Here is a 14,503-nt window from a genome sequence, read left to right as displayed (position 1 = left end):
TTAGACAAAACAGCCAAAAATACTGAGAAATAAACAGGGTTTAATCTTTACACAATTCTAGTGAGTATTCCAGCAAATGATCAAAAGTATATGGTCATGTTAAAAAACAGTTAATGGTTAATTTGTGGTTAAATTTAAGCTATGTAAATATGAATCAGTTAAAATGTTGCTTTGTAGCTTAGAGTATGTATACATCCTATGGGATTCATATTATTTATCCTATGGATGGTGTGAGAAATATACTAGTTGGTGTTTGTAATATACTAAGCATAGAGAACTGCACAAAGGAAGTATTCAACTTAAGCACAATTTTTCTTTCATGGTATTGAATCTGTTTATGATGTTATTTTTAGAACCGTTGTTCTTGTTGCAGTTGGCCAACCTAATCCTTTTAGGACAGGTGCCAGACATGAACCAAAAATGAATGATGCTCTGACATAAAACCTGGCAGGAGGACGAATGGCTAAGAAATGCTTATGGCACCTGCTTGTGGATAGAAGACAGAGCTAAGCAGACTTCCGACAGCAATAAATCACTCCTTAAATGTATCCGACAGGGTGGGAACCATAATTGCTTCCTTTGTTGCTCACAATTGTTCATTACAGCTTGGAAAGGCCCCCAGATCATAAGAGAAACATCTGATGTAAAATATCATTAGCCTTGGTGCAGTTTTTCCTGAAGTAAAAGACTATTTGAGGCCAAAGAAGTTACAAATTCCTCTTTCACGCTCTTCCCTCTCTGCAGTTTAATCATTGTGCAATACTGAGAAAATGCTCGGAAAGAAGGTGACTAGGGTCACAGCAGTTCTCCACAGCACCCTAAACAAGTAACACTACAGCCTGAATACAAGACTTCTCTTTTGAGTCTATACAGGTATGGGAAATCTACATCGTGCTTCATCTTCTAGTTCTGTCTCCATATCCGCTACCGAATGAGGAGACATGGTAACTACTTGGTCCATCTACCTATCACCAAATACTCATATCAATATCATCCTGTGCTGCTGACTAATAAATACGCAGTCATGACATTGTAAATTTGGTAATAGAAACTCCTTAACATTGGGGTAGATGAGGATATTAAGGTCCTTGCATACCCTAATCTTTAGACACCTCAAAAGCCAATTTTAGAGTTGAGATCACCTACCTGGAAGCTCATGGGTCCTCCTCCCATTATATGTCGGTTCAAATGTTGTAACCTCAATAATAGAAATACTATGGAAAACAATAAGAACAGTAAACACTCTGTATGCCCCAGTCTACAATAAGCATAACAAAATAATACATAGCGATAAAATAACTGAGTTACCCAGAAGTTAGGACACTTGGATTTAGCAATAGTTCCAGACAATTTAATTACAGTCCAATTAGTGTTGGCCATATGCACAGGGGTATAGACTCTTGCACAAGGACAAGATAGCCTGGAGATTGCCTCTCAGCAAAACTAACTAACCCTCCCTCAGAATCCATTCACGGTCTGTAGCTCTTCAGCTAGGAATAAAACCTTGTGACACCTTCTCCCATCTGTGCTGAAGTCTTGGTATGATACAGAGAGACATGGTTTTTGGGAATTCATGATCATAGCATCTTTCATGTACAGAAAACTGTATTTTATACACCTTGTTTGTTTGGATTTAGACCTCTTGACTATTTCTCTTCCTATCTCGTCTGCATGTTTACTGTTATCATTCTCTTTGGTTCCAGCTCTTTTATTCTAGCCCCTTTGCTTACTGTGCAATATTCTCATATTATTCTCTAAAGATTCAATGGAGATTTTCATTACAATTGAAAATTATAATCTCTAAATGTTCATTTTTATCCTTGATATTTCTCATTCTTATATTTATCTGGGCTGGGTTTTTGTATGTTTGTTTATCACATTTTCTTAGATTTCTATGGGTTTAATAACATTATTTTCTAAATTTTAGGCTTCTTTTGCTTGACATTATTATCTTGTGTCTATTTTTTCAGTTAATTTAGGATGTGTTTCATTTGGCACTGATATTTCTGTCTGATCCTGTGTTTACTCATAGGAAGAAATGGACTTACCTGAGATCATTAGACCATTGAAGTGACTGGGGCTTGTTGGCTCAGACACTCTCCATAAGGTGAGATGATGGTTCCGTTTCCATTGTGCTATGGTTTGCTTCTGAAATATTACTCAACAGGCTTTTGTTTTAAAAGTTTATTCACTGACTGTTGGAGTTATTTTGAGACTGTATACCTAAAAGGAGAATATAGATCACTAGAGGTAGGCTTTTGAATACTTTGTCCTGCTTGGGTTCTTCCTCATTTTCAGCTTCTCACTTCATTAATATGTGCAGTGTCTATCCCACATTTCAGGTGCCATGAACTGAGCAGATCCACCATGGCTTCTCGACCATGATGATTGCAAAAAATAAATCTTTCTGTCTGAACACATCAGATCTCAAAAGTACACTTTGCCATCTACTATCTGGAGAGTAATTCTTAGCTGCCAAAACTTAGAGAACTAAACACTTCATGATTACTCATAGCAACAGAGAGTAAAAATAGTAGTTGTCAGAAACTAGGAAATAGAAAGAAAGGGGGAATTTCTGTTCAATGAGCATAAAGTTTAAGCTTTCTAGAGTGAATATGTGCTATGGGTCTTCTAAAGGACAAAGCACCTATATGCATCAGGAAGGCATTGTAATGTTATATGCTTAAATCATGTAAAAAGTACAGTTCCTGTGTCAATGTTTTTATCATATACACCCACCCACATATATACATAAAAACATCATATGTGTATAAATATGTATATGTGAATATATGTATATATGTACGTATAAATCAACTCATACACATACATATGTTCTTTAATTTGGTGTTATATCATATATGTAGATATACACATAAAAGTACATATACACACATTTATATAGTGATATCATATAGATATATACATACATATATGTATAAACATATACACATGTTCCTCATTTTGGTATATACATACTAACATATGTACAAACTCATCAAAATGTACATATATAGAGATTTTTCATAAATTACATCTCAATGAAAATGTAGAAATACCCTTGCCAATAAAAGTGTGATTAATTATATACAGGGATTTATAAAGATGTCCTAGAGCAGAGAATACAGATTGTATGAGGTAACAAGATGTTGTTCTGTGGACTTGAAGTATTTTAACTTATTCACAGACAAAAAAGTGCATAACCCATGAGAGAATAAGAGATTTTACTCAGCTTGACCTTCATGTGGGTCCTGAACACCTGGAGCAGGGGCTTTCCTAAAAGTTGTTACCTTTCTGTGGGATATGTTCTAGTACCTGAACTGACTCATCTGGCCTCAGTGAGAGAGGAAGTGCCTAGCCCTGCAGATACTTGAAGTGTAGGGGGGAGCAGGAGAACCTGGGAGCCTCCACCCACTCATAGGGGAAGGGGAGGAGGTATGGAGAAGTGTTTTGGGAGGGGTGACCAGGAGGGGTCAGTGAATGTACAGTGAGTAAATAAAAACAAATAAATTAATTAAATTACTAAAAAAGAGAGATTTTACTCAGAACAAAGCCACACCAATGTAAGGAACAATACTATGCCTTTCCAAGATGTTTATCCAGCCAAACATATACTCTACATTTTATTATCACTTAATCTAAAAATCTCATTTCTGCTGTCTTTGAATTTGTCAAACTGTGATGCAACTATACTAATACATCTCCTGACCCTTTGAACTGTCATCCTCCAATGGCCCCACTGACGCTCACTCTCTTTAATTAGGAACCTGAAGACAGATGCTGTACAATTGCTCAAGGACCTTTACGACAATCCTGGTGCAGTTTTTCTTCAGTAGCCCAGAAACCCTGCGTAATTCCTTAGAAAATAAAATTCACTACACAATACCTTTGATTGCCATTGCTGAATGTGTGTCAATTAAGGAAAAATTAAGTTATGCTACTTTTGCTTTTTAAGGAAATACACAGTGTGATATAAGGCTTTTGTAGAATTCATTCAGAAGCATACACCTAGTTTCTGTTATTTTCAGGTCTCTGTGGAGTAAAAGACTATAAAATGTAAGAGAATTCAAAGAAGTCATTGGCACATGTCAAAGAGCAATAAAGCATGGCCTTCCACGTATTATAATGGTGGGAATCCTCCATATTGAACATGACTAGCTTTTCAGGATGACATAAATTTAAAGAAGTATGATTTGAGAATGAGTAGTTGTTCAAAATACAGTTATTGCCGCTTCAGTTTTCTTAGTCCTTATCTCTTCCTGGAGATAAATATGTAATAGGAAAGGGATGAAGCCTGTTCTTGATCATTGTCCCAACATCAATGTTAGAAATAACGCAAGATTTGAATTTCTATTAGCATTGTAATTTAGCCACCTTTGAGATCTCAACTTTGGCTTTAGTTGATCATTGACACCAGTATTACTACAGAAAAGTGATGAGATCTCATTATCATAGTCATAAAAAATTAAAAACCTTTCAGGTCCTCTGACTTGAGACAAGAGTGAGTAAGTGATTGTCATAGTGAGGAATTCTATTGCTGTGATTTAGCACCATGACCAAAGAGCAAGTTGAGGAGAAAAGGTTTCTTTGACTAACACTTCACTATTTTTCTTCATGATTGAAGGAAGTCAGAACAGGAACTCAAACAGGGAAGGATCCTGAAGGCAGGAGCTGATGCAGAAGCCGTGGAGGGATGCTGATTATTGGCTTGCTTAGCCTGCTTTATTATAGAATGCATGACCAGTGATGCCACCACCTACCCTGTGCTGGGAACTCTCCCAATGATCAATAATTGAGAGAATGCCTTTAAGATGATCTCATGAAAACATTTTCACAGCTGGGGCTCCTTCCTCTCTTATGACTCTAATTTGTGTTAAGTTGTCACACAAAACCAGCCAGTGCAGTGATATCCTGAAACTTCTCTCAGTTTTCCAGTAGAATGTAAAGGATCCAACCTGTCTCTTTTAATCATTAAATCTTTTACTTTGTATTTAAAGTCCCAGCATTAATGTGTATATGTCATTCCAGGCAACCATAAACAAGAATTTAACCCGTTTAGAATCCAAAGACTTACTCTAAACAAGTTGGATATTCACTGTCTTCAAACCCAACCAGTTGAGAGAACCAGTGTAAGCAATTTGTTCCTTCACTGGGTGTTCGTTAGTAGTAAGCATAAGATAGTAATTGTTGAATTAATAATAACTGATTTTAAAACTTACTTAGGCAAGTCTTTCTTCTCATGTTCTCTTATGTTTAATGAAATTAATATACCACAAAAGAGTTGGAAGCTGACCTAGAGAAACTACCCAGACTTAGAGAGTTTAACAACTCACCGTGAAAGATGCAGACCTTTGAGTAGAGGAAGGCTACTGATTTATCTGAGTTAATTTTATACCCAGCCTCTTTGCTGAAGTTGTTTATCAGGTTTAGGAGTTCTCTGGTGGAATTTTGGGGGTCAGTTAAGTATACTCTCATATCATCTGCAAAAGTGACATTTTGGCTTCTTCATTTCCAATTTGTATACCTTTGACCTCTTTTTATTGTCTAACTGCTCTGGCTAGGACTTTAAGTACTATATTGAATAGGTAAGAAGAGAGTGGGCAGCCTTCCCTAGTCCCTGATTTTAGTGGTATTGCTTCAAGTTTCTTTCCATTAAGTGTGATGTTGGCTGCTTGTTTGCTTTAAATTGCCTTTACTATGTTTAGGTATGGTCCTTGAATTCCTGATCTTTCCAAGACATTTAACATGAAGGATTGAAGAATTTTGTCAAATGCTTTCTCTAATCTAATGAGATGATCCTGTGGTTTCTTTCTTTGAATTTGTTTATATGGTGGATTACATTAATAGATTTCTGTATATTGAACCATCACTGCATCCCTGGGATGAAGCCTACTTGATCATGGTGAATGATCGTTTTGAAGTGTTCTTGGATTCAGTTTGCAAGAATTTTATTGAGTATTTTTGCATTTATGTTCATAAAGGAAATTGGTCTGAAGTTCTCTTTCATCAAGGGTCTTTGTGTGGTTAGGAATAAACGTAATTGTGGCTTCAATGAATGAATTGGGTAGTGTTCCTTCTGATTCTATTTTGTGGAATAGTTTGAAGAGTATTGGTATTAGGTCTTCTTTGAAGATCTGCCACACCTGGGGATCCATCCCACATACAGTCACCAAACCCAGACACTATTGTGGATGCCAAAAAGTGCATACTGACAGGAGCCTGATAGAGCTGTCTCCTGAGAAGCTCTGCCAGAGCCTGACAAATAGAGAGGCAGATGCTCGCAGCCAATCATTGGACTGAGAACAGGGTCCCCAATGGAGGAGTCAGATAAAGGACTGAAAGAGCAGAAGGGGTTTGCAGCCCCATAGGAAGAACAACAATATTAACAAACCAGACACCCCAGAGCTTCCAGGGACTAAAACACCAATGAAAGAGTACACATGGAACAATCCACCAATCTGGCAGCATATGTAGCAGAGGATGGCCTTGTTGGGCACCAATGGGAGGAGAGACCCTTGGTTCTGTGAAATCTCCATTCCCAAGTGTAGGGCAATGCCAAGGCAAGAAGGTGGGAGGGTGTGGGTGGGTGGTTGGGTGGGGGAGCACTCTCATAGAAGCAGCAGGAGGGGTATGGGATAAGGGGTTTCCAGAGGGGGAAAATTGGAAAGGGGATAACATTTGAAATGTAAATAAAGAAAATATCCAATAAAGAAATGGAGCAGAGACTGAGGGAACAGCCAACCAATGACTGCCAAAACTTGAGACCCAACTTCTGATACTATTCCAAAAAAGAAAGAAAGAAAGAAAGAGAGAGAGAGAGAGAGAGAGAGAAAGACAGAAAGAAAGAAAGAAAGAAAGAAAGAAAGAAAGAAAGAAAGAAAGAAAGAAGGAAAGGAGGGTGGGAGGGAGGGAGGGAGGGAGAAAGGGAAGGAAGGAAGGAAGAAAGAAAGAAAGAGAGAGAGAGAGAGAGAGAGAAAGAAAGAAAGAAAGAAAGAAAGAAAGGAGGGTGGGAGGGAGGGAGGGAGAAAGGGAAGGAAGGAAGAAAGAAAGAAAGAAAGAAAGAAAGAAAGAAAGAAAGAAAGGAAGGAAGAAAGAGAGAAAGGAAAGAAGAAAAGAAAGAAAGGAAGGGTAAAGAAGAGAAAAGAAATATGCAGACCAGAGAAAAACACAAAGGGAAACCACTGAAGTAGGAAGTTAGTTCTTTCAAAACATCAGCATAATAAAATTAACAAAATAAAAATCCAAAATTAATATGACTGGAACCGAAAAGTGTGATACTCTATCAGCTATCAAAGAATTTCAGGAAAGTATAAGGCTATCACTTCTGTAAATTGCAAAACTGGAAAACCTAAAAGAAATGGATGAATTTCCAAATGCTTCTGAAAAACCAACATTGAAACAAGATGAAATCAATAATTGGAGCAGATGTTAAACCATCAATGAGATTGAAGTAGTAATTAAAAAAATCTCACAACTTAAAAATAAATAACAGAAAATAGCTTCACTGTAGAATTTTATGAATACTTCAAAGAAAACCTAACACTTATACTACTGAAATAATTCTATGAAATAGAAGAGGAAGGAAAACTTCTAAGTTAACTTTATTAAGCCTTTATCACCCTAACACCAATATCACACACACACACACACACACACACACACACAAGAATATAGATCAACCCTGCCAATAAACATAAGGGTAAAACTTTTCAACAAAATACTTGCAAACTGAATTCAAGATGATATCATAACGTCCATTCATCATGACCACATTGGTCCATTCCAGACATGAAGGAGCAAGAACAACATATGTAAATCTATAAATGTAATCCATCATAATGGACTTAAAGACAAAAAATCACATGATCGTCTCATTAGATGCAGAGAAGACCCTTGACAAAATTTAACAGCCCTTTATGATAAAGTCAGGGAGAGGGACTAAAGATAGAGGCAGCACATCTCAGTAAGTTCTACATATGATAACCTATAGCCAAGATCATCCTAAATGGATAAAATCTCAAAACATTCCTACTAAGATTGGAACAGGAGAAAGATGTCCACGACTTCCAGTCCTGTTCAGTACTGTGCTTGAAGTCTTACCTAGATAAGTAACACCATAGAAAGAATACAAATCTGAAAACAAAGGTCAAAATATTCCAATTTCAAATGACATGATTTTACACATAATAGATACCAAACACTTGAATCTTCTTTGTGCTTGTAAACACCTTTATCAATGTGTCTGAATACAAAATCAAACAGTCAGTAGCTCTGTTGTATACCAATGACAAACATGCTGTAAAAGGAAAGAAATATCCCACTCACAATACAACACACACACACACACACACACACACATACACACACACCTGAGACACACAGAGACACACACACATACACACACACTGAGACACACAAACACACACACACAGGTGGACATACCACACACACGCACACACACACACACCTGGGACACACAGAGACACACACATACACACACACTGAGATACACAAACACACACAAACAGGCGCACATACCACACACACACACACACACACACACATACACACACACCTGAGACACACAGTGACACACAGAGACACACACACATACACACACACTGAGACACACAAACACACACACAGGCGCACATACCACACACACGCACACACACACACCTGGGACACGCAGAGACACACACATACACACACACTGAGATACACAAACACACACACAGGCGCACATACCACACACACACACACACACACACACACACACACACACACACACACACACACACACATACACAAACTATAGCTAGAAATAAACCTAACCAAGAAAATCAAAGATCTCTACAGTGAAAACTGGATTTTGCTGGTGTGTTTATTAAAGTAATGTTAAGATGATTACCATAAAGATAAAAATCTTAGTAGCAACTCATTTTCAACTGGATATAACTGTGTTTACTCAAACAAATCCATATTTCTACATTTGAGCTTCATAGAGGCTGGCAAAGTTGGTTCCACATGGGAAGTAAAGATGCATGTTTTATAAGCTTCCTTAAATAGAATTTTTAAAAGCTATAGGCCTACTACATAAGGCCAAAACACTCAGAGACTGCCATGTCCAAGTCCTTATATCCTGCCCAAACTCACAGAACTTCAATGTTTTTTACTTACTTGTATGTGATTTACTATACACAACTTCAGGCTTCATAGCTTGTCTCTAGTTCAGAAAGCCAAGTTCTAACCATGAAGGAAGTTTGATAACCCCAGTCTCATTACGTTTTCATGAACTGTATGAACAGATTTTAAAATTCTACTTTGCAACACACAATATTCTCCTTAGGAAAATAATCACATTGGTAGATTATCGATTTGTTTGTTTAGCGCCTCCTTTCTCAAGTTCAATCAATAATATTGTTCCATCATCTTAAAATAGAGCAGTAGCCAGAGAAATATAGTAGAGATGCTGGATTCTAGTTACTCAGGGTTTTTAAGCCTCAGTGAAGGTAGCTACATCCCCTGGGCAACAGAAAATATAGACCACCTTTCTCACCTCCTCTCAAAGACAAGAGGATCAGCCCATGCCTCATGTTAACAGCCAGACCTCAGACTACCATGTAGAAAACAGCCTGGGGTTTGAAGATCATGAGAAAAGAGTGCTACTTAAATCCAGTAATCTTTCTGGAGATTAAGGAAAAAAACCTGAAATTCCCTTAACTGTAGCACAGCATTAATAATTTTCTTCATGTTCACTTACAATAATCCCAAACTTGTAATGATGTTAATTATAAAATTCTTTGTAATCCATGTTATGGTGGCACATGTCTTTAATCTTAGCACACGGGAGGCAGAGGCAGCCAGATCTCTGAGTTTGAGGCTAGTCTTGTATATAGAGCAAGTTTCAGAACAGCAAGGGCTACATAGAGAAATCTGTCTTGAAAAGGGGAGAGTCGTTTTATAAGTCACATGTGTTCACTGGATGCTAGTTATTAATTATTGAACACATTACATATAATATAAATTATATATGTGTGTAAATATAGATGATATACATATAGTTAATAGTATAATGAAGTTTGACACCAGATTAAGCTATAGTCTTAGATAGAACGTTCTTTTCCCAATGAACAAAACAAATCCTGTGTCTAGTTCAGTGACTCCCAAGTGTGGGTAACCTTTAGCATTCTAAACTACAGAGGTTTCTGGAAGCAAGATACCCAGATTATAAGGCCAGGACATCTCTGGTGGTAAGGAATATGACAATTTCATAAGTGTCCATTTTCACTATGCAAATAACAATGAGAACCTCTGATACATTCTGTGAATGGAAAAAGCTAGCTGTTTTCCCATCCAGTTCACATGCCTGCATTCTAATGCTTCTGATGCTTTGGGTGTCTGAGGTTAAGTCATATCTAGAGATCATTTCTTGTTGCATAAAAAATGACTGATAATGTGCACTACTACCTACCTTATCAGACTGTGGGGAAAGTCAACCATGCATGATCTTCATAAGCAAAGTAATACTTTGTGGTAACAAGACATTATGTAATCCATTCATAATGATATTCCATGGTAATTAGAAGGAACCAGAAGAAAGAATTTTGGTTATTTGAAACACCATTCTCAGGAAATAAAGCAAAAAATTAACTAGTCAAACCTTGAATAAAAAGAATTCCTATCTCATCTGTATCAGACTACAGACAGGTTTTGCTTTTAAGAGTGCATCTAAGGAGTCATGCTTAGAAACTTCCTAATGCAGTCAATGAGACTTGGCTTCTGTTTTTCTACCTGTAAAGAGACTCATTACCCCCAAACCCAAAAGTTTCTATGACCTGAGAAATAATGACAGCAGGAGAACGGAGACCCAAGACTGTCATGTTCTTCAGCTATGAAAAGCTGCCAGGAAGTGTTCAGTTCTCTGCGATCCCTCCTGCCTGCTAATTGATTTGATGAAAGACCATGATGGATGCATTTTAGTTTCATGAGAGCTTGTGCAGCTGATTTATATCATATAACAAAAATAAGTATTTAGTCTTCCTGGTTTCTCTTAATTGCTACTGAGGAGATGACATGAACCTGAGGAAATATAGGTTGTTGTTCATCAGCTTATGTAGCTCATGTTTAGGAGAAATGGCTTTTAATGAAATTCACAGTTCAAGTCAATGAGAAGCCTCTATGCTTCTACTTTATAAATACCTTTTATTGTCTGCTAGAGTACACAATCAGACGACTAAAAAGGGTAACCCACCTCCCTACCCAGACCTCCTGGTCCAGACAGGCAGTTCCTTCTGCTCCTAGAATGACACTCAAGGTTGTTCTACCTCATCTGCATTGGTATTTGAAAAGGAATGATGTTCTGTTGTGGAAACTGTTCTGGGCATTGCAGGACTTTTAAAAATACTTTTGTTCATTTAACAAAATGACATTAGGTATAACCCTTGGACCTATGAGCTCTCCTACCATGCATTCTGGGCCATATTTACAGCACCATATGTGCATTTTCTCCTACGGAGTGGACCTTAGATTCAATAAGCAAGCAATTGGTTATCCCATAACATTCAGGCCACTATTATACTCATGTGCATATCTTGCTATGTCAGTCATTATTTTGGCTCACATGATTCCCAGCTTGGTAAGACTGTTAAGTACCAGCATCTTCCAACAATTTGTTGACACCTTCTGGTACCATGAAAACTAGCAAATAGGAAGGAAGCTTCCTGATAAGTGCAAACCTAATTCCATGTTCTAGGACCAAAATTGTATGATATCTACAGCAGTAGGTTCTTACCATCAAGTTCTCATGGACAACAGATAGCAATGACAAAATGCTGTATTATTTTGGTAGTCTCTAAGATATCTTAAACAACTCAAATGGAGGCATTGCATATCTTGCGGCCCTTTATTTAGTAATCTTGGCTTCTAGGAAAAACATAATCTCCTATGTAGAACAACTTCAATTAAACTATATATTATATATCAATATATATATATTTATATAGATGATAGATAGATAGATAGATAGATAGATAGATAGATAGATAGATAGATAGGTAAAAATAGATGATACACATAGATACATCCATAGATGTCTCCATTTATTCAACATATGTGTGTATACCGACATACTATTAAATTGTTCTCTAAATTTGAATAACTCTACCCATACTTTAATGTAGTTATCCGACAATATCAGAGAAATTGTTTTATGCTGTGAATAGTGGTTAATGCAGAAATTAAGACAAGACAATGTACAGAAAATAAGTATCTGTCAAATGATCTGCCACAAGCAGGAAATCTATACACACACACACACACAGAGAGAGAGAGAGAGAGAGAGAGAGAGAGAGAGAGAGAGAGAGAGAGAGAGAGAGAGAGAGATCATCTTAGAAGAATTGTCAGAAAGATTGTAATACCCAGAGATGAGGGAAGAACAGAATGGAGCAATGAAATATCTTCTACACATGACAAAATCTTTGCATTCATTAACTCACAACAGCTTTGAGGCCATGTTGGTGATCAGTTAAAATTCAACATGAAGGGAATGAGTAGAGTTTCAGTACTGGGTGAGTATGATCATAATACATGGAATAAATGTATGAAATTCTCAAATAATCATCAAAACTATTATATTAAACAAATAAAAAGGCATCACTACATGTCAGTGTCAACTACCATCCTCCCTACAAGTTTTTATAACGAAAAGTGAACTCCATTTCCAGTGTTGCTTGGGAGAAAATGTTCCCCACTCAGTATGAAGCTGAAAATTACTGGTTTTCACGTAGGGAGCATGGGGTTATCTTCCTGACAGGATCCCTCACTCTAAAATAAAGTCACCTCTCTCAGAACTTTAGCTGCTGAATCTTGAATCCATGTTACAGATATTTTGACGGTAGTAATTCATTGGTGTGTTTAGTGAATTCCCCCACACAAGTGGGAGCAATGATGCTCATGATTACATAATAATTACTTCAATGTGGACTCTGTAGTTATTGGGACTGATGCTAGCATAGGTCCTTTGGCAGGAAATAAACTTCAGTCAGACATATACAAATGCCTCTAATATATTGTATAAATCAAGTAGAAGTTTGAATCTGGTCCTCCACAGGCCCAACAATCTCTCATTTCATGGCATTAAAGGGCTTCTTTTTTTGCCCCATCTTTATTAAATTGGGTATTTCTTATTTACATTTCAAATGTTATTCCCTTTCCTGGTTTCCATGCCAAGATCCCCCTAACCCCTCCCCCTCCCATTCTATATGGGTGTTCCCCCCAATCCTCCCCCCATTACCGCCCTCCCCACAAGAATCCCGTTCACTGGCGGTCTAGCCTTGGCAGGACCAAGGGCTTCCAAAGGTCTTCTTTTTAATCTAATCAACTTAGTTGTGGTATCAGTGTGGAAGAACAAGTTTGTGCATATATATATATATATATATATATATATGTGTGTGTGTGTGTGTGTGTGTAGATACATGCATGCATATATTGGTTGTGGCAGAAATGAGATATGAGGCATGCATCTGTGTATTTGTTTAACAAATGAAGAAGTGAGGCTGGCTACATGGAGTGTTTGCAAGGGAAGTGGAATACAAACGCACAAGAACCATGTGTTAGAGAAGGAAGTTTGAGCACCCATCTGTTGTAGCATGTAAATGTTTATGCATTGTAGTTTTGAATGCAAGCAAGGCCTAAGAGCAGATAATGTAAGGAGCATGGGCGTGTTCACATATAGTACAAAAGAACATACTTGTAGGATAATCTATATAAAGCTCATTGCTGTTTTGATTGCATGTGTTTGTACAGAAACCCCATCTTGTGTGTGCATTGGGAATGTATACCATAAGTCTGGCAGCCAGGTAAGAATATGTACTAAACGAGTGGCATTTTCCTGGTTGATTGGTTGGTTGGTTTATGCAAATCACATGTGTTCTGCATTAACTGTGTGCAATTGGGTGTGATCATGCATACTTATGTAGCTTGTGTGTATACTTATCAACTCCTTATTTTGAACCCTTAAAAAGTACCAATTGGCTTTGATTTTCTTCTGTTGAAGGAAAACTAAATCTTTCTCTGATGCCACTTTATGCCAACTCCGGAGCTGTCTTCCAGATCATCTCCAAAGCAATTCTGGGTTGGCCCAAAGCCATTATTAGAGTTGTACAGTCCTCCATAAAGAGCCTCAGTTAGCTACCAAGCAAACAGAGCTAAAAGCTAATGGGAACCTTTCCTTATATTTTTGCCCTGTAAGAACCTTGCAAATGGCATGGTCAATTAATGAGAAGAAATAGAAGCAATATGGGTTTGTTTTTGTCGTTTTGGTTTTGTTGTTGTTGTTGTTTTGTTTTGTTTTTTGGGCTTTTCGTTGTTTGGTTTTAGGGAGGCTTTTTTTGTTCTTGTTTGTTTTTCATTTTTTAATAGCAAACAGTTCTTTGTTGCTACTTTCCTTATTATTGATGATATGAACTAAGCCGTTAGTAACAAAGCAACTATCGAGATTATC

General features: G+C 37.3%; 1 long non-coding RNA gene across 1 annotated transcript in view; it reads right to left on the bottom strand.

The window, feature by feature from the left end:
* Positions 1-2,223, bottom strand: part of LOC134479605 (uncharacterized) — a 28,340-nt gene extending 26,117 nt beyond the window's left edge. Inside the window, exons 1-2 of the long non-coding RNA XR_010053148.1 lie at positions 2,049-2,223; positions 1,147-1,214 (exon numbers count right to left, since the gene is read on the bottom strand). This is a non-coding gene — a long non-coding RNA (uncharacterized LOC134479605). The remainder of the gene's footprint in view (positions 1-1,146; positions 1,215-2,048) is intronic.
* Between the last annotated feature and the right edge of the window lie 12,280 nt (positions 2,224-14,503).

This window comes from Rattus norvegicus, chromosome 7 (assembly GCF_036323735.1).
Source record: "Rattus norvegicus strain BN/NHsdMcwi chromosome 7, GRCr8, whole genome shotgun sequence".
Classification (NCBI taxonomy): Eukaryota; Metazoa; Chordata; class Mammalia; order Rodentia; family Muridae; genus Rattus; species Rattus norvegicus.
This window is presented reverse-complemented; position numbering and strand designations above follow the sequence as displayed.